The following is a 20,881-nucleotide window of genomic DNA, read 5'->3' as shown; positions in this document are numbered from 1 at the left end:
CTGTAAGCAACAAAGTTACAAGGACTTTTTTGTTCAGAGAAAATAGCTTATATCTCGGCCATATCCTGTCCGATCCTTGCCGGACTAGTGCCAATCGAAGTTTCTTGGCAAGGACTATTATCCTGCCAAATTTCATCCCAATCGTCCTTGCGGCTCTCTAGATATCCTGGAATTTGTGATTTCGGGCGATTTTCTTCGGCCCTCGGACCGAAAAATTACATGTGTTGGATCCTTAGATGACCCCCTAATTTTTTGATGCCAATCGATGGAGTTGGTCCTTGAGACCCTTGCAAAACAAGTCCTTTGAAAATGCGACAGGATATGGCCGAGTTATAGCTTGTTTTCGAAAAACGACCCCACGTGCACCCTCAAAGTATGCTACAAAAAATTTATTGTTTTGCTAGGCGCCAATTTCAAATTAGAATTTTGAAAATAACCGACAAAAAACAAATCCGTTTTAATTCAAAAATGTTTTGGTTTTTTGCCGTATCTCGGTGAAAACACTTAGGATCCTGTCAGGATAACTAGTTCTATCGGTTGACACTCAAGGAGTTTCAGGATATGGCAATAAATTTCACCTGAAATTCTTTAAAGGGTCAAGTATAGAAAACTGACCAAAAATTCAAAGAATCCACTGTATTTCGGAAATTTGAAGGACGATCGTGATGTCCTTTGGCACAAGTATTATCCTTTAGAAGAAACACTGATTGGTTCACTCAAAAGGACGAATATCCTTGCAGGACCCGAGATAAAAGGACCTTTTTGTATACAAAAAATTGCGTATATCTCGGTCATTTCCTATCTGATCCTTGCGGGTCATACGTCAAACGAAGTCCTTTGATGAGAGCTATCCTCATGCCAAAGGACATTCCAATCGTCCTTGTGGTTCTCCAGATATCCTGCACTTTGTGATTTTCGCATGATTTACATGGCCCTCGGAGTGAAAAATTACAAGTGTTGGATCCTTAGATGACCCCAATTTTTTTTGATGCCAATCGATGGAGTTGGTCCTTGAGATCCTTGCAAAACAAGTCCTTGAAAAATGCGGCAGGATATGGCCGAGTTATAGCTAGTTTTCCAAAAACGACCCCACCTACACCCTCAAAGTATGCTACAAAAAATTGAATTCTTTAGGCGCCAGTTTCAAAATTGAAAAACCCTGAAAATCAAATCCGTGTTAAGGTTGTAGGTTCTATTATTGACATTGTTTTTATTGTTGATTATATTTATGATGAACTTATTTAATAACTTATATGTTATCACAGCATTTCTACTGCTTAGAATATTGTAATAATTGTGTGAAACGAGAGCCAGAAACAAGGTGAAAATCAAATTCGTGTAGTTGAAGTAGTTGCCATCATCCTGAAAAGAAAATAACATTTAACAATAATTAAAATCAGATGCAAATACGGAGTAAATTATTTATAAGAAATATTCATAGTATTTGCTCTATGCTCACAACAAAAATAAAGATGGGTGACCAGAGGACCAGAGGGAGGGAGGTGAGCTACAAGCGAATTCAATGTCATGCAAAAAACCGAAAATGAATTAATGCACCCTTACTTGAAGCCGGCATATGAAACATACACGCCCCATCAATTGTGATGAGGAGGTGGAGCTGGAGAGGAAAAAGGAAAGAGACCAACAAAAGAAAGAAAATAGGAAAACGTGCGGCATTGCGGCGTTGTCAAAAAGAAGCAGACCAAATGTGCAGTCATCAGAAAAAGTTACACTACAAAACGAAAGAAACTGAACGTCCTTCACAGTGTTTTCTGCGTTGAGGTATGAGACGAGTCGGGTCTGTTTGGGTCGTGTTGGTTTGTGTGCGTTGTGCGTTGCATTCGGTTGGAGTGGGTTGTGTCGGTTGGCTGAAGCTAAAGCTTGGGCGCCACCTGTTGGTCATGACCATGGCAGAGACCATGGCACAGGCATCGGAAGTGGGACTGACTACAGCTGCATTCCCGCGCACAAAAGAAACAAGATTTGCAATGTCAACAAACAACAAGACCAAGCCAAAAGGCTCGCTCTCGTCCTGCAGTTAAGCGAGTAGCTGAACGGGTCTCCACCCTCAGTTGGTGTCCCTAACTCAATCCAACCTTTCACCATCCATTCACAAGCACTGCTGCACACGCTGTGGAGACACGAGTATCAGGCTCGCAGCTTGCAGCAGCAGAGAGTAGCCAAAGCAGATGCAACGCAACTCGTTAAGGTGTGTGTGTGTGTGTGTGAGGTTGTTTAGTGTAAGAAGAAAAGTCGATGTTCAAATGCCCTTCGCAGCCTGATTAGCTAAACTCATTTCATCAGAGGAATAGATGGACACATAAAGATAGTTAGCTACGCTTTCGTGACTGGATTAGTTACGAGAAAATCACATTCAGGTTGGCTTTTCTACTCTCATCTACTCGCATATAAAACTGGCCATTCGTTTGTAATTTAGTTGGCAATACTTATGCATAAAGACACTAAAAGTGAGTAAAATGCATTCCAATGTACGCACAATGTGCTCAAATATGCATTCCATTCCACATTCCCCATTCTCCATTCTCCACATTTTCCGCATTCTGTTCGTACTCCGGAGTCCGGATTCTCCATTCCGCATTCACATTTGTATAGAGGGATATGCGAGTGCTCTTATGTGTGTTGTTTACATACGCGATTTACAGTTATGTGGCCCACAAATCGGCATCAAATGCGCTTAGCAAGCATCATCTGAGCACCATTCGGGCAGCTGTGGATCTAGAGCTGGATCTGCATGCAGCATCTGCACAAATCTCCAGTTGGTCATGAATTATTCAACAGTTACCACGCATTACGCATACGCATTCCTACACTTCCATTCCCATTCCCATTTTCTTGCCTTTCGGTTCCCTTCCCTGTCCTTCCGTTCCCTTCCCTACCCTTCATTTCCTTTCCCACTTCCATTCCAAATCCACATTCACACTCACACTCTCTTGTGCGAAACTATGGCATACAATTTGCAACTTTCAGCAGCGAATGTTGCTTCGAAATTGACTACGCTCCGCGTTGCTCCTTGCCACACACCGCACATGTGTTTGCTGTTGTTGTTGCTGTTGGCGTTGGCGTTTGGCAAATCCTTTTTATGTCCACATTATGTAGTTCGCACGCATTTGCTATCTACGATATGGTCCCGTGTTGGGGGAGGTCACATTTGGCACACATCGCGACGACGCGGGCGTCATTCAATTCCATTTGCCGTTCACCGCAGTTGAGTGGAGGGAAGGGGAGGCAAGTGTGTAGGGGGGGAATCGGAGTGCGAAGCGTCGTCATTCCGTGCGCCATATAACCCAAGTTCAATTACCTGTTACAGCCGTTAGATGAATTTCTACGGCCAGAACATGCTCCGACTAGTTGAGCGCAGTTCTCCTCCCCCTCTCTGGCTGTGCCCCCCTTCTCACCCCGCTGCCCACAAGCACGCACACTCTATAGATGCCCCATATATGCATTACCATACGTGGGGCGCGAGTGTGGCAAGTGCTTTTGTGTTATTGCCACATTTCTCTGTGTTCGGTGGAGGAGAGAGAGAGAGAGAGAAAGAGAGAGGGGAGGGAAAGATGTGGTGTTAAGGTTTTCTTGCTGTTTCTTTTTTTTTTGAGAATATTTGAAATGTTTTTGTTCGCGACGAAGACGAAGAAGATGAAGAAGAATAACGACACACTTTGGCACGCATTTGTGATAAACATAAATGAGCTTAGAAATGAACCCCGGAGGATAAGGCCGCACACACACGCACACTCATGCATAGTGCAAAAGAGTAGAAACGAGGGTAAGGGGGCAATTCGAGCCAATACTACAGTTGGTATCAAGTATCAGGCCGAACACAACACAACACAACACAACATTATACAAATGATATGACATTAGATAAGCCTAAGTGCAAATTGGCTTACAAACCGGGATTTGTCTGTTCGACTTTTTTGGCGCCCTTTGTTCTCTGTTCTCTGTTCTTTTCTTGCTCCACACTCTGAAGAGAGAGAGAAGCAACAGCAGAGCACAGAACACAAAACACAGAGCAAGGACAACATCAAAATCAACATCAGCATCAGCATCGACTTTCGACAGTTGCGTCTGAGCATCTGCATCTCTGCTGTTTGCATGAAGCACGCTTATCTCACTCGCCGCCTTTCACTTGCTGCACGACGCACGACGCACATGTGGCAAGTAGCAACTGGCAATACAATGCGCTGCACTTGTTTAAGGACACTAACTACGTAACGCAATCAATGTCGAAAAGAAACAAAAAGAAAAAGCATAGTTAGCTCTTAATTTGTTCTATTAATAATATAAAAAGTAGTAATAAAAATATTAATATATACTAATTAATATTCCATTTTAATATATTAATATTTATATGGAATATATTATTGATAGAACAAATTAAGAGCTAACTAAGCTTTTTCTTTTATCTATATTTGACAATTCATATTGGCCTAAACATTTTTACTTTCTTCATGAATGTCTACTATTAATGTTAATAAATTAACGATTTGGTACATTAATAGGAAATTTTTCAAATATAAATAAAATATAGTTCAAAAAAATAATGTATAAAGTCGAGGCACATATCAATAGTAGACATTAATGATGTAAATGAATTTCAGCAAATAGAATATAGAAAAGAATTCAAGACAAAAAGAAATGCCAACTCAACTAAGAAACTAAATAAATACTTATGGTGCTATTATAATTCTATAGAAAGTTTTAAGAAAAGAATTGACATCTATATATATATATATAGTAAAATTGATAAATATCGAACTAAAATATGAATGAGTTAGTTATTATATATTATATTAATATGTAATAATATAATAAATACTAAATAAAGTATAGAAAATGACAATACAAGTGTTTATATCTTAGAGTCGAGGCATGTTTTCTTTTCAGTCCTATATCCTATATCCCACATCCCATTTCCCACCTTCTTTTAACCCAGTTTGCCACTTTCTATGTGAATGCGAATGCTTGTGCTTGTGTGTTTATGTTTGTGTTTGTTAAGCCATTCGATGAGCCTCGAACACACTTGAAGAATCCAGCGAATCCGCAACATTGAGTCCGCATTACTATTACTTTCGATATAATCTACGCCCCAGCTCTGTCTCTGTCTCTCTCTCTCTCTCTCTGTCGCTATCTCCGTCTCCAGCTGAAGCAACAAGGCAAGCAAAAGCAACATTTTCAGCCTGTTGAGCATTTGGAAGCGAAAGAGAAATAAGGAGAGGGGGAGTAGAAGAGGGAGGGAAGAGGCTGTAGTTTATTAGCCACATTGATTTTTATCACGTATTAAGAAACATTGTGAGTCCTCAATGTAAATGCGTAAAGAGAGAGAGGAAGAGTGAGAGAGAGGAAGAGCGAGAGAGAGAAAGATATATATAGAGAGAGTGGGAGAGAGAGAGAGAGAGAGAGAGAGAGAGAGACAGAGAGGGAAAGAAAGAAAGAGAGAACACAATCTTCTCTCAACTCTATAATTTGTCAGTTTCTCCTCCTCTCTCGGTTTGATCGTAATTTGCATGTTGTTGTTGCTGATGTTATTTTGTGGTTGCTGCCGTCGACAACAGCCACCTGTTTGCTGGCTTCAAGTCGAATTCTTATTGTGCTGCCGAGCGAGTTCTTTTGCGTCCTTTTGCTGTGGCGCTGTCATCTTTTTGGCGCCCCAGAGAACGAGCCATCGATGCATCGACATCGACGTCGGCATCGGCTTCCCCCAAAAAGTAGCAAAGAATCACCGTAGCCGTAGCCGTAACCGTAACGAGTATGCGACCCGTAAACCGCCATCCAACATTCCATTCCAACAACAACAACATTCACCATCTGCCGCCAGCCGCCATTTGCCACTCGAAATCCGCAATCCGTGATCAAAAAGGAACAAATGTTTGCAAAAAGCAGCAGCAACAACAACAACAATAAAGCAGAGTAAAAGCAGACACAAACACACACACACACACATACACGGGAGGCAAGGACATGCGAAAAAATTGCCAAAAAATTCGTCCTTGCTTCGTTGCAGTTTCTTTTTGAGGCAGCGCGAATGTCGTGCGAACGGCGAGTTGCTGCGACTCGCAGCTTTCTAAAACGAAAGCAAAAAGATGCAGCCGCCAAACACACACACACACAGAGAGAGACACACATACACACACTCACATGCAGCGGGGATTGGGATTGCAAGGAGAAAGTGGCCGACGGAAGACTGGGCAAAAACGGAGGAGGAAACCCGGACAGGAGACTGAGACTCGAGAGGTTATCGGCATGAATGATTGTGATGCGAGTGCGAGTATGAGTGTGAGTGCGAGAGTGTGAATATGAATGTGAATGCGAGTGCGAGCGAATGTGTGTGTGTGTGTGTGTGTGTGGCGCCTTTTTTTGCGCCTTGTTCTTCGTTGTCTTTTTGGCTGCTTCATCTTTTGTTGCATACTTTTTGGCGAGCTGCGGCGGCGGGCAAATGGGGGCCGAACATCACCTTTCAACTTCCTTTTGTTGCAGAGCTCGTTTTCTGTGCCACATTCCTGTTGATGTTGCTGTTGATGTGGATGTTGCTGTTGCTTCAGCCAGTTGTTGCTCCAGTTTCAGCTTGTTGTTCCTCTTGTTTCTCTGGCTGCTTCTCTTCGCTGCTCTTGTTTTATCTCCGGCATTTGCCACCATTTGCGGGGCTTGTTTTGTTTATGGTTAGATGCGAGTTGCATGTGCCCCACGTGGACTGGACACACACTCACTTATTGACTTTTTCGGCATTGTTTTGTTGCTTCTTCTTGCCTGCAACATTTCTCTTTTTTTTCGCTTTGTTTTATTCGTCATTCTATTTCTCGTTTTGCAAACAGAAGTTGCTGCACATTTCTTTTTTTCTCTTTCTCGTTTTGTTCGTCATTCTATTTCCATAAGTTGCTACACTCCTTCCCCCCCTTACCCCCCCCTGGCACCATTCGGTGTGTGGCAATTGAATTAACCGCCTCGCTTGGTGTCCTCGTTGTTGCTTTTGAGTCTCGCTTGAGCTCAAGTGGACAATGGCGTCAACATTGTGGCCGATTTCGTGGCCGAGTGAATGCTCTGGCAATTGCTTTTGCTTTTGCTTTGGCTTGCTGCATGTTGCACGCTGTTTGGCTGCATGCACAGAGAGACCTCGTTGCCGTTCTCCATTCGTCTCCATTCCAGTTCATCGTCGAGTGCACAGATTTGTTGCGCTCCCTCGCATCCCATTTGACCGCCTAAATGCCCAGCTGAGGAATACTGAAGCGTGTGCCTCACAAGAGTCCTTGAAGCGTGTCGCAGTCCGAAGGATGAGGAGGAGGAGGAGGAGGAGGAGGGGCAAGGAAATGGAACTCAGACTCTTTACTAGAGTTTGTTTGGCTTTGGTCCGGTTGCATTTGCAAACATCGCTGATATATTAAATTGCATTAAGGTCGTCCTTATTATTTATTGACTTGATTGATTTTAAATATGCAAAAAGCTCTGCTGCATTTCAATATTTGCCTTTGGCTCCGATTCCAATTCCGATTCCAATTCCGATTTCAATTCCAATGCAAAACGCAAAGGCAACAAACACAGCTTGCAATTAGTGGCTCCGCTTCATAGCTGATGCATCAGATGCAACATGCAACCAGATCCTGCCACAACGAGTCATCTATGGTCGGTCTGTCGGTCGTTGCTTTGCTCCTTTTGCGATACGTGAATTTCGTGTTTAATTTGCTGTTTGCATTATCCTTCCTTTCACTTCTTTCCCCCCCACGGCAAATATGTATTTTTGTTTTTCGCTGATGCAATTTTGCTAGTTCGAATGAGATGCAAAAGCTGTCGAGAATCGAGAATCACGGGGGCAACTTTGCCTGATTAAACATTCATTCATAAGCAAAGTGTGTGTGCTGCTGCTGTTGCTGCTGATGTGGTTGACTGGTCGAGTGGACACTCGGTTCATTCACTTTATACTTCACTACAGGATCACAGATCACAAACGAGCAGAAACCAAACACAGCTCAGTGAACCGCAATCACTCAGCATTCACTCTTCGCTCTTTAGTCTGATGTATTCCCCTCTTCCAGCTCGCAACTCTCGAGTGGAAACACTCGCCTCACTTATGTGCCTCGACTTTTAGCATAAAGATGTTTCATTCGGTTCATACCCTCTAATTCCCAAGCAACTACACTCTACAAGATTACAGATCAGAAGCAGACACTTGTCACTCTTTAGTCTGTTCCATTCTTCTCACGCAACTCTCAACTCTTCACTCTTCTTTCTTCACTGTTTAGTCAGTCAGCTGCATTTCAATTTCTCTCTCCTCATCACTTTTCTCTCTTCACTCTTTAGTCTTCCGTGTCCTGCATTCTTCTCTCGCAATTCTTAACTCTTCACTCCTTAGTCTGTTGCATTCTTCTCACTCAACTCAATTCTTCCCTCTTCTCTCTTCACTACTTAGTCTGCTGCATTCCAATTTCTCTCTCATATACCCTAAAAGGTATGCTGCTAAGATTTGCCTTCCTCGACTTTATAGCATAAAGATGTTTCACTCGGTTCATTCACTTTACTTGTCGAGCAAGTACACACTATAGATCGAAGATCACAAATAATTAGAAACCAGAGTCACAGCTCAGTGAGCTGCATTCACTCAGCATTCTCTCTTCACTCTGTTCCATTCTTCTCTCGCAACTCTGAACTCTTGACTCTTTAGTCTGCCGCATTCTTCTCTCACAACTCTCAACTCTCGAGTGGAAACACTTGCCTCACTCATGTGCCCCGGAAAGTATGCTACTAAAATTTGCATCCCTCGACTTTTTAGCATAAAAATGCCAGCAAACTATTTGGCAACAAGCTCGTCGGCGGCAACAAAGCGCGCTCAACAAAAGTAAAAAAATGCCAAACAAGGAGTTAGGAGCAAGGCAGTAGAAGGAGCTCCGAGCAGGGAGCAGGGAGCAAGGAGCAAGAAGTAACAAGCCTTGTGCATTAACCGACCGACACTTTACTACCAGGCAGGCAAAAGAAGAAGAAGAAGAAGAAGAAGAAGGAGGAGGCTGCTCTCAAATATTTGTAAGCTGATGCAACGCGTATTTTTACGCTAATTGTTTCTTGTGACGACACTGCTGCTTCGCTTCTAACATGCAGCATGTAGCGTGCAGCGTGCAGCGTGTGGCATGCAACATCAGAGCTTGCATTTTAATGCAAACTTTTTATTTTATTGAAGCATTAAAACGCATTTTTTACAACCGAACCGACGATGCGCAGCAATATTAGCGATGCACAGAGTCACGCAGTCAGTCAGTCTGCGTTCCTTCTTTGAACCTTCTTTCTTTTAGCCAAAGTCCGCAAAAGCCAAGTCGCAAGTCGCAACTCGCAGGTGGAGTTCAGTTGAAGCTGAAACTAAGGCAGCAACAGCAACAGCAACGGCAACGGCTTGCTTGATGGTCCATTAAATACAAAGATTTTTGAAAAATTACTACATTCACTTTACTGACTTGGCCCTAACAATGGGCGAGGAAGAGTGAAAGGGGAACGGAGGGTAAGGGAGACCCGGAGAGAGAGAGAGATCGGTGGCTGCTTTCGGGGGGCAACTAGAAACGGCTAAAGGCTGCCGCAGGCAAACAACAAAGTTGTAAAAAATTGTTTCGTTTTTAAGCAGCGTCGCGGGTGCCGCTCAGCTGCCCTTCCCCCCTCTCCTAAGACTACCCTTAGAGAGAAAGTGGAGAAGGGAACGGAGCCTCTACGCGAAGGCGGTAAACTACAGTAAGTTTTACAGCGACGCATAAACTGCAGCAACGCCAGCATCCGCTCTTCCCCCACTCTCCCTCACCCCCCTTGGCCATTACTCTCTTGTGCTGCCATTAGCAATAAAAAGGGGGGCAAGCTCAGCAGTTGGGGAAGGCGCAGAGAGAGAGAGAGAGTGGAAGGGGGAGTTATAGCCGTCGAAGATTGAGTTATGTGCGTTTCGACTTTGTTTCGGCCACGGGCGAGTGAACGTCGAGTATTGGAAGAACGGGAGCGGGAGAGGGAGCGGGCGAGTGTTGAGGAGCAGCGCGCGTTGTTTCGGCAATATAACCGTAATAACTGAATCGTTACAATCGCGCTGCTCATTTTTAGTTGCCGTTAGAATACACACATTTCTGGAGATGGAGAGAAGCGGGGGGAAGGGGAGAAGGGGAGTTGCAGGTCATGAATTTGCCATTTTACAGCCTCGTATTTTTTTGTGCTTCGCTCTCCCCTCCCCCCCCCCCACCGCATCGCATCGCATCGCATTACATCCGAAGTCTAAGCTCTTATCCCGTGAGCTGATTTTTCGGGGGGCGGGGGTCGTGGGGTTTGGCAACCCTAGAAATAATAACGCTTAAACTTTTTAGTGTTGTCATTAAATTCCTCGTGTAAGTTGCCCAAAGGGGGTGGCAACGCTTACTGCGGTGAGAGGGGTGCAGAGGGGGGCGGGGAGCTTCTATGAGTACGTCGTATCTGTATCTTTGTCAGTGCGTGTGCTTGTTTGTGTTTGTGTTTGCTTGTTTTTATTTAACATTTTTAATGTCGCTTCGGCCGCCGCACACTAACGCCGCTTGGCAACCCTACAACTCCCCCCCTCTCTTCTCCACCCTCTGCCTCCCCTCTATCAACGCACATCTGCAGGTCTATAAATTTCGATATTTACTTTTTATATTGCAAAAATTTTTCTGCTGACGGAATTACGGAAATTAAAAACGAAATGACGCTGAACCCAACTGAGAAAACAGAGCCAAGAAAGCAGGAAAGAAGAATCCTCTGCGTTGCGCTCAGCGCTCATGCGCGCCTGTCTCTGACATTTGAGGCTGCTCTAGTTCTACCTCTGCCCTCTGCCCTCTTCTTTCCACTTTCAACTTGCCACTTGCCACCTTTGGCAACTTTCCTCAATGCCTCCGCCGCTGACTGGCTCAGCCGTTGCCACTTTAGTCATAAAAGAAACATTACCCGTGCACTTTTTAATATCCCGCACGGTTTCCTTCGCCTTCGCCTTAGACCCCGCCCCCCTCTAACCACACCTTATTGGTCTTTACTCCTCGTGTCAACGTCAATGTCGTCCTCAGAAACTGCTCACTTTTGCCGCCCATTTAATCGCAACGCTTAGAAACTTTCAAATGAATTCTCTCCCTCATGCATACGAGCTTCAATTAATCTCATAGCAAAATGTTGCCTTTTTAATTACTTTCACGTTACTTTATCATCTATTCAGAAGTGATAAAACGATAGCGGAAATATCTATTTAGAAAAGAGTTAAATCGTGCGGTAACTGATAATTACATAGATGAAAATGTATAAAAAAACGACATTTCGCATTTGTGATTTATGTAAATCAATTTAGAAAGAATTCAGGACATCCATAAAATATCAAATATTTTTAGCGAAACTAGGACAGGAATAGATTATGTCGTCTAAACTATTAAGAGCTACTCTTAATCTCATAGCAAAATGTTGCTTGTTTTTTACTTTATCAGCTATTCAGAAATATCTATTTAGAAAAGTGGTAAATTGTGCAGTATCTGATCATTATTTTAAGGGGAGGAAAATGTAATTAAAAAAAACTATGTACATATTTGCATTTCTGATTTATTTCAACAAATGTGACAAGGAAAACTATTTCGTATTTCCAATTTAGCACTCATAAATTATCAAGAATTCGTAGCGCAACTAGACTATTGAATGAAGAGAAAACTTAACGAATGGAGTGTTGGTAAATTGAGTTAAGGGGAGAAAGAGAAACCCTTACAAATGGAGTGTTGGTAAGCGTAAGTAAAAAAGAAGAAATACAACGCAACTCGCTCCGCTTTACTATGAAAATAATAAATTAAATTAAATCATTGCTCTACTAGATAATTATAGATATAAAATTTGTGTGTTATATAAGACTAAGGATTTTAAGAAATAGAAATAATGAATTCACCTGAGTCGTCAGTCAGTAATATGTAGATTAAAAGAGACATAGTCTATGTGAACTGATAAATATAGAACATGGCCCTTTCAAATCGAGAAATTGATGAGCAAAAGAAGTAAAGGAAATTACTGTACAGATTCATAGAATGCCAGAAGGATAGATCGATAGAAGACACTTCACCTGAGTCAGTCAGTGATATATAGATGAAAAGAGAGAGATAATACATCTGTACAGATAAATATAGAACCTAATTATTTCTAATCGCAAAACTGAAGTGAAAGTGAATGGAAAGAGTGAAGAGAATTCTTATATGGATTCATAGAATGCTAGAAGACACATCGTAAACGTCGTTGTATCTATTCAGTCAATGATATGATGTATAGATTAAAAGAAAGGTAGAATCCATTTTTACTGATAGACCTCAATCCTTTTAAATCAAACATTTGATGAACCGAAGTGAGCGAAAAGAGCGAGGGGAATTCCTATACGGATTCTTAGAATGCCAGACAGAAGGATAGAACGATAGAAGACATTTCAACTGAGTCCATTCAATCAGTGATATATAGATGAAAAGAGAGGGATAATACATCTGTACTGATAAATATAGAACATAATCGTTTTTAATCGTGAAACTGAAGTGAAAGTGAATGGAAAGAGTGAAGGGAATTCCTATATGGATTCATAGAATGTTAGAAGACACTTCGTAAACGTCGTTATATCTATTCAGTCAATGATATATAGAATAAAAGAAAGGTAGAATCCATTTTTACTGATAGACTTCAATCCTTTTAAATCAAACATTTGATGAACCGAAGTGGGCGAAAAGAGCGAGGAGAATTCCTATACGGATTCATAGAATGCCAGACAGAAGGATAGAACGATAGAAGACACCCCAATTGAAGTGTCCTTTTTGGTGGTCACACGGTTTAATTACTTCGAGGAGAAGTGAAGATGTTTCACTGGGGACGTGTCGAATGTGTGGGAGACGAGAATGGGAAGGGGATGGGAAAGGGGAGACAAAGTGTCTTACGATCTCGGCAAGTGGATTGAGAGCAATCGTAATGGCAATCTCAATCAGAAGTTGGAGTTGGAGAGTTGGAGTTGCAGTCATCGAGGCCATCTAATTTCTAAATTTATGGTTTTTTCGCATAGTTGTAAACTGTAAAATGTGAATAATGGCTGAATACAGAGGCAAGGGGGTTGTTGTTGCTCGATGGATTACACTCTGCTTAGGGTGGGTGGCTGGCTATATTATATATTTTTGGTATAATGTGCTCTATACTCCGGCGGACTGAATGCTGAATGTTGCAGTTTTACTGTTTACTGTCCCGTTGGATGCTGCGCGTGTATTTTGATTTGATTTTTACGCCCCGCCATAAATTGTTTAGATGAGTTTTTTAATCGAAATTGTTGGAAATGACTTAGGTAGGCGCATAAAACGTCTCTCTCTGGAGTCGCTTTCCACTTCCACTTCCCATTCAGACATTTCCAAATAAATTTCGCTTATGCGATTTACTTGGGCCAGTTTTTCGTCTGTTTCGACTGTTGGTCGACGTCGCCTTCTCTCTCTTTTTTATATGGCTTATAAAAAGTATATTTTTAATAGGGCGTAAAAGTACTTGGTAGTTTGCAGCGGGGGAGCTCAAGTCAAAGGGATGGCAATGCATTGGGGGAGGGGAAGGGAGAAGCGGGCAACTATGCGGCTTTCTTCCCAGGTAAAAAATAAAGAGAGCAGAGAGAAACAGTTGCAGTCACAGACTTCGACTTTGACTTTGGATCTCAGTGCTGTCCAGCGAAAGAGAGAGAGAGAGAGAGAAGGGGCTGGGGGAGGAGGAGGAGGAGCGGGCTCTTCATTTTTACTGGCGACAGCAGCACGGCTCATAAACGTTGCCAAACTTTGAACTTGATGGTTTTCCTGCTACTGTTTCTGTTCCTTGTTCCTTGTTCCTGTTCCTTCTTCTGCCGCCTTTTACGGTCGCTTTCGATGTGTTCTCATGTGGTCGCTTCTCCCCTCCACCTTCCCCCTGTCCAGGCCTAACCATCGCCATCGCCATCTCCATCGCCAACCACATAAAAAGATACATTTGCAGGCACCCAAACGACGCATAAAACGCGTTACTTTCATCCATGAGCGACGTTGATGGGCTCATAAATGCCGCGAATGTGCATGAAACGCGTATTTTTCTACTTTTTGATGATTTTGAAATTTTGTATGCGTTGAGTGCCGTTAAGTATACACACACACACACACTTCTATATATGTATGTGTGTGTGTGTGTGCTTGGGCACCCGTTAACGGTAACCTAACCTCAAACTTGCCAGCAACTTCCTCTCACCCTCTTCTCATCCTTATTCAGTTTACCGAATTGTTTTTAACCCACTGAAGAAACAGAAACTGAAACAGGAAAACAGGCACAAGGCACAGCTCAGGACTCAGCGCAGGACTCAGCTCAGGACTCACTCGACACAGCAGTTGCTGTAGCCATAAAAGTAATATGAAATGTCTCATTTTTAGAGCTTCGAAATAAAAAAGTTATCGACGCATTCTGTCAGCCTTACTCTCCATTCCTTTCCCCTTCCTTTCATCTTCCTTTACTTTCCATCTTGGCAAGTTTTCATTCTCGATTCTCAATTCTCGTTGCTCGTCTCTCGCTACTCGAGTCTCAAGTGATTGAATCACCAATTCACTAATATTCTAACATGAGGCTTAGTCTTCCCTCAGCTAACTGAATATTTTAGTTGCGATCGATCGATAATAAAAGCAAAACTTGTAACTCACCGGCATCCTTTTTATCCTTTCTTAAGCGTAAATTATCGTGCAGAATGCAAATTTCATGTTCCGTATTTTTAGTCTGCAATGAAAATGTTGCAAATCTCAAATTAGTTTATAATGATTAAGATCAAAATATGGAAAAATATATATATATATGTACATAAGTAAATAACAGATATGTTTCATTGACTATCAAGAATAAGTCAAAAACAGCGATCATCAGAAATATGGAGATGTTAACTTCTCTAATCTAATCACAAGCTCACACCATACACCGACAATTTAACTAAAATGTTCAATTTATTAAGAAAAAAACATAAAAGTAATTAACTAAATTTTGAATTCAAATAAAAGAAGTTTAAATTATATAAATTGAATAATGAATCTAATTAGTTGCTAGTACTCATTATATTCAGCAACTTTATATTATCTCTAAGTTTGTAAAAAAAAATGCGAGAATGCCCGCTACCTAATACCAAATAATATTCCGAAAAAATACTAAAATATACCAAAGGCAATATTTGGTATATCGATGGAGTTCTATATGCGGTATTATGCCAACTAATTTACCGGTATATCGAAGTAATATATTCGAAATTATTTCTCTATATTTTATATGTTCATATGGATAGACGGACAGTTTGCTTTTAATTCCGATTTAAGATGAACGTTTGTCTTGTAAGTTTCCAAAATATTTGAACAGCAGTTAATTCTGACCATTTTGAATACCATATAAGCGAAAACAGTGTGGTATTGTTCTTAACATATAACAAATAACAAATACTGCAAGAAATACTAAAATATACCAAAGGTCATATTTTGGTATATCGATAAAGTGGTACATTCGAAATAGAAAATTATAGTTACAGAATATACTTAACGATGTGGTATTTTCTTAAAATATACTAAATAATATACCGCAAAAATACTGAAAATATATATACCGAAGACATTATTTGCTATATTAGTATAGTACAACTATGAAAATATGAAATTGTAGCTATAGAATATATTTAACAGTGCGGTAATATTCTTATAATATACCAATTAATATACCGCAAAAATACTTAAATGTATGGTAATGGCTATAATTGATATGTATATTGATATAGTACTACACTCTAAATCTAAAATTATAGATATAGAGGAGATACTAAATAAAACAGTTTTTATGCTTTCTCTGGTGACTTCTGCGGAGAAAAGTAGGTAAAAACTTGAAAAGATATTATATTATATTTAGGAAAGCTTTTAATCCACATTCTCGAATTAAGACAAACATTTGGCTCCCAAAGTATTAGATTACAAAAGGAGATTGGACGACAACAAACAGACAGCAATTAAGATCGCTTAAGGAAGCCAACTTAATATCACAGAGAAGAAGACAAAGATTCCGCTTGAAATAAACTATTTAGCATGCGAAATGCTGAGTTTTTATATGAGTAAAGTTAAGTTAGGAACTCGCAGAGAAGGAGGAAAATGATGATGCTATGATTTAATGTTTAATTTGTCGGTTTTGCAGCGAGCCGCTGATGAGTCAATATGTGTGCTTTGGGGTTTGGTTTGCTTTGGGGTCTCTTCTCTGCTTAATCGAATATTTCTGTTGCCCATAAATGGTAATAGCAAAGGGCGTAGGCTTGGGCGGCTGCTGCTGTTGCTGCTGCTGTGGCAGCTGCGGCAACTTTGTCCACTTCCACATCCTCTTTCCCACTTCTCTGTTTCCTTGCACTTCCCTTTCCAGCTGCAGTTGCAGGCCTCAAAAAATGCTGCATTTTAAATTAGTGCATTCACACGCACACACACACACATCTCTATATATATATAGGCATATATGCGTATTATATATATATATATATATATTGGATCTATGGTGGATCCATCCATCTACCATCGCGCGTTTTTTTTTCGGCTGCTCTCTTTTTTTAGTTTTATTAGTTTGGCATTTATTTATTTTCATGCAGCGTTTCTCTTTTTCTGGGTTTTTTTTGTGTGTTTTTGGTTCGCATTTTAGGGCGGAGTTTTTCAATTTTTATTTTGCGCCGCGCGTCCGAACGAGAAAACTGAAACAACTCACATTACGCTGCTCTTTCACGCACACACAACGCACACCAACAAAAAAAAAGGAAAATAAAAAACGGTAAAACAACAACAACAATGGCAACAAGACAAGTAACAAATTTAAATATATTTCCCATTTTTTTTTTGTTGCCTGCATTTTTATTTTTATTTTGTGCATGCAATTTTTGTGTGTTTTGTTTTTCCTTTTTTTTTTGTCGCACAGTTGCCAAACTGCAGCCTATCCGTGTGTGTGTGTGCGTGTTCATGTGTGTGTAAAGTGCAACTGCAGCAGCCGCGACTGCGACTGCAACTGCAACTGCGTTTCTCCTCCTTTTGCACAGTGCTTTTTTTGCACTTTCAGCTTAATTTTATTTATTTATGGACATTTTTATTTTATTTTATTTTGTACTTTTTTGGTCTATTTGGTCCAGTCTGTGTCAATGTGTGTGTGAGTGAGTGTTGCATTGGGTGTTGCAGCAACAGCAGCAGCAGCAGCAGCAGCCATCGGCTCGTGTTGCACATGCAACAGCAACAGCAACGACATCGACATCGACAGCGACATCGATGCATAGGAGGCGCCTGATGCATTTGCCATCTCACACTGCGACGCCGCGTTTGCTCTCTCTCTCTCTCTCTCTCACTCCCTATCGCTCGCTCTCTGTCTCGCACCAAAGTCAGCCGCCCCAAAGTGCATCGACAAAATGCATTGGCCAGAGTTCAGGAGCGCAGCGCGGGTTTGTTCAACTGTTTAATTCTTGGGCCCAAAATCCTTTTCGATCGTCGCACTTTTTTGTTGCCTACTTTCAGGCTCTCACATTAAGCATACGCAGCGTGGGCAACGCTTAGAGCGCTACTCCAAACTTGTTTAGCTTCTGCAGGCTTCGAATCACAATCAAAATTAAAAAAAAAAAAACTCGCAATCGCAGTATATAATTTTGACATTGCAAATATAATTCTGAACATTTGCACATCAATTAGGAAACTTTGGATTAGAGATGACAGCAAAAAACTGATACGAATTTGTCATACCAAAATCACAAAGAAGTAAACAGCAGAGGTGAAGAACTATCTCGATCTGGATAGTAAGCCATCGATAGTGTTGATAGTGCCATCGATCGTTTCCTGATCTGATTACAAGCTTGTTAAACTAAAATCACAAAGAGTAGAGGCGTAAAACTATCGATAAGTAAATGTTGAGCCATCGATTGTTCCCGATAGTATCGCCTGGCATACAAATTGTAACGTATTGCAGCTTATATTGTATTCTTTTTATCGTCTGACCTTTTGAAATATAATTATTCTTTATTTGCAGTACTTCGCCTATCTGGTGGAGAATTCTTTTAAAAGTTTGTGTTGGTGCAATCAGAGTTCAGCTTTTGACGGACTTGACGGACATTCGACGTTTTAGATCAAAATAATTTTTATAACATCACTTTTTTCTAAAAAGCGCTCTATTTGTATTTGTTTTTTAATTGCTGACGATTTAACACAGAACAGTTATCGATGTCACCATCGATAGTGTCGGCTGCTGTCGATAGTGTCGATTGTTCTCCACCTCTAGCTCAGATAAGGAGCCAAACTTATGCATAATACATTAAACGTAACTATTTTTAAAAGGCAATCCATATCTATTTGTTTTTTCCGTGAATTGCTGACGATTTTACGATCTATGACACAATCGATAGTGTCTGCTGCTATCGATAGTTCTGCACCTCTAGCTTAGATAAGGATGCGCACCTGGCAAACGCATTCGCTGGCAAAACAACTAAATAGAAAGAAATAAAGTTCTCTTGTTGAAGCAAAACAACAAAACCAAAAAAAAAGCTGTTAAAAAACCGAAAAATAAAACAGCTACCCACGTGCTCTTTTTGCTATCTCTCTTTCTCTTGCTCTTGTTCTGCCACTGTCTCTTTCTCTCTCTGTCTGTCTGTCCCGCTCTCTCTGCTTGGAGCCCATTCCAGGTCGTGTCGCTGCTTCACTCTGGCAAACGCCTGAATTTAGGAGGCGCAATTCGAACCTTTTTATTATATTCCACTTTTTTCATTTTTTTGTAATTGCATTTTTCTTCTTTTTTCCTTTTTTTTTGTATTTGCAATTTTCCTCTTTTTTCCCATTCAATCCTCGTTTTTTTTTTTTTGAAAATTTTTATATATTTTGTTCTAGCTTTTTTTTTGTTGGTTTGTATTTTTATTCCAGCTGCTGTTGTTGCTTTTTGTTCAGGGCCAAGCGATGGTCCACATGGTCCTCCCATGTGTGTAACTGGCCACAGCAGCACCAGCAGCAACAACTGCACTTGCAACTGCAACAGCAACTGCAGCGGCAGCGACAGCGACTGCGGCAGAGGCAGCGACTGAGGCAGCGCAACGTGGACACCAACCTGCTGTTATTTCACTCGCACCCAGGCAAAATTTGATGTGGCAAAATGTGTTTGATTTTTTCGCCTCATTTTTAATTTCTTTTTTTTCCAGCTTTTCGTATTTTTACTCGCTTTTTTTTTGGGCGGCTTTTTGTTTGAGTTTGTTGGCAGCCTTTTCTTTTTCCTGTTGCACGCAATTTTTGCCGCTGCATTTTTATTGGCTGCATTTGCGATGCGTTGCGTTGCGATGCGTGAGTGTGTGCGTGTGTGTAGGTGAGTGTGTGTGTGTGTGTGAGTTAAGTAGGTACGCGCTGGACAGGACATCACACATACATATGAGAGGAGGCTCTTGCTCTCTCTATGTAAACGCACACACAAAAAACAAGCCATGTATTTTATTTTAGCTATCGTTATGCACTTTTTTTCATCCTCCTTTTTTTTTGTTTTTTCTTTTTTTGGTTGTTTTGGATTTTTATTTGTGTGTTTTTTTTTTGTCGAATCTTTTTTTTTGTAGTCTTTTTATTTTATTTTTTTGGACAACTTTTTGTTGCTGCTGCTGCGGCGCTTAATGCAAATAAAATGTTTGTGTAGGCTTGCATTATGCTGACGCTGGAGCTGACGATGGAGCTGCTGTTGATGCTCTCGATGGAGGATGTGCAGCGCCCACTCAACTGGGCGATGACTGCAGGGCACCAGGAGAGTGGAGAGGGGGAGGGGAAGTATTCGGCATTCAGCATTCTGCATCCTGGCTGCACATTTTTTGTTGCTCTCCACGTTCGTACACAAATTTGAGCAAACATTTTTTATTTTCCGCCATTAAAAATTGCCCATGCCGCGGCGCCTCCCCCTCTGCCCCTCCGCCCATCTCGCTCATACTTTGCTTTTGTTGTGGGTCGAATGTGGGTCGCAGTTTTTGTTGCATGCCACCGATGCGATGTCGATGGTTGTCTTCTTTGTTGGAAAGCGCGTCGCATAATCGCTGGCTTCACACGCGTCCTGCGCTCCTCGTTCGATTGACCCAGCAGCGGGGTGGGGGGTAGAAGTTGCATGTGGCATGCTGCATGTGGCATGTGGCATGGTTAGGCCAACGCCTGGTGCATCAGGAGGCAAGGGCGCAGCTCGTTGATTTATCTTTTTTTTTTGGTTTTCGGCTGCTGCTTTCTTTGCTTTTGTTTCCGCATTTTGAACGCTTTTCACGCTCTCTTCTCGTTTTTTTTTCAGGCTGTCTGTCTGCCTTCCTCGCCCCTCCTTCTCCTCTCTCCCTATGCCCACATAAATGTTGTTTTATTACAAAATTACTGATATTTCAATGCAACTCTCCTTCTCACGCCTTCAATCGCGGTTAACTCTTAAGTTGTCGATTAACGTTTATCTACACATTCCACATTCGACTGCAGCTGTTGCAATTTAGCTTTGGACAATGCCACACCTTGTTGATTCTTTTGCCACACTTGCCACAAACGGAGGCATTTTCAGTTGTGTGTGGCAACTAATTCGCGCACTTTTCCCCAGATAACATTCGCAATTTGAATTCGATTTTTTCTCCACTTCTGTTATTTGTTGTTTCGACAGCTTTTTTTTTTTGTGTTGTGTTGCTTTGGCTTCTTTTGTTTGGCGCATTTGTTGTTTGATTTTGTTTTTGATGCACTCGTTGCTTTTGTGCATAATTTTTTAACGCTTTGACTATCAAGTGGTTGGCATAACAACAACAACAGAATCAAAGCAGAGAGAAGGAGGAGGAGGAGAAGGAGGAGCTGCCTTCCCTTTAGGCCTAACTATGCATGCAAAAGCACGTTCATTCATGCATTCGAGT

General features: G+C 41.4%; 2 protein-coding genes across 2 annotated transcripts in view; one reads left to right on the top strand and one right to left on the bottom strand.

Annotated features, from left to right (window-relative positions):
- LOC132795431 (uncharacterized) overlaps positions 1 to 20,881 on the top strand; it is a 161,075-nt gene that overhangs the window by 86,665 nt on the left and 53,529 nt on the right. The gene's annotated exons all lie outside the window — the stretch shown is intronic.
- LOC132795291 (BTB/POZ domain-containing protein KCTD5) overlaps positions 1,190 to 20,881 on the bottom strand; it is a 70,474-nt gene continuing 50,782 nt past the window's right edge. Inside the window, exons 10-11 of the transcript XR_009633426.1 lie at positions 14,664 to 14,736; positions 1,190 to 1,362 (exon numbers count right to left, since the gene is read on the bottom strand). The gene's annotated coding sequence lies outside the window, so the exon portion shown is untranslated. The remainder of the gene's footprint in view (positions 1,363 to 14,663; positions 14,737 to 20,881) is intronic.

This window comes from Drosophila nasuta, chromosome X (assembly GCF_023558535.2).
Source record: "Drosophila nasuta strain 15112-1781.00 chromosome X, ASM2355853v1, whole genome shotgun sequence".
Lineage (NCBI taxonomy): Eukaryota > Metazoa > Arthropoda > Insecta > Diptera > Drosophilidae > Drosophila > Drosophila nasuta.
Note: the sequence above shows the minus strand (reverse complement) of the source record. Positions and strands in the feature narration are given on the sequence as shown.